The sequence below is a fragment of the Atta cephalotes genome (assembly GCF_000143395.1).
Source record: "Atta cephalotes unplaced genomic scaffold scaffold00016, whole genome shotgun sequence".
Lineage (NCBI taxonomy): Eukaryota > Metazoa > Arthropoda > Insecta > Hymenoptera > Formicidae > Atta > Atta cephalotes.
The window spans coordinates 4,681,736-4,682,469 of record NW_012130080.1 but is presented as its reverse complement, the minus strand read 5'-3'; positions in this window follow the sequence as shown (position 1 = coordinate 4,682,469).

Below are 734 nucleotides of genomic sequence, written 5' to 3'. Positions count from 1 at the left end.
GTCTCCGTCCGGACGTACTACTAAATAATAAAGTAAATACTGTCACATGTATATTATTACTTTACGTTCGTTTCTTCTTCTCTTCTTCTCTCTTTCTTCTCTCTCTCTCTCTCTCTCTCTCTCTCTCAAAACTCTCGAGCTTGAACTCAACATTAATTAAAAGAAAAAAAAAGGACAAGAGAACATTCCTTCAGACGAATTCTCGAGACTGTCAAACGACTGTTATTCTTGGGTGCAGAATTCGATTACGGGAGAAGGACGAGGTTAGCGATAGCACACTTTGAGGCGGCTCGCCCGGAATTTCTACCTTCGCCGCCCGTTTCGTCCTCTAGTCCTCGTCTGTCACCATCTGTAAATATCCATCGCTGTCAGTTCACCAATCGCGATTAAAAACTCAATTGAGCGTGACATGACAATAACGTTATTTTGACGCGCACACATTCATGCATTCAACAAACACACAAAAAGATTTTCATCTATTTCATTCTCGATCCGAATAGTCGATCGGCTGCTCGATTACCCACCGATTATTACGAAACTAGTGTCGCCAATATTCGCGCGATAGCGCGGTAATCGGGCGCGTTCAGCGTGCGACATATTTACAATGTTTACATGCCGCTCGTCGTGGTCTATCTGACATTTCATACGTGTCAAAGAATACGTACAACCGTGAGATCTTTCTTATTGCAAAATCTTCCACTTTTCTTGACAGTCCGGACCAGTCCGGACATTCT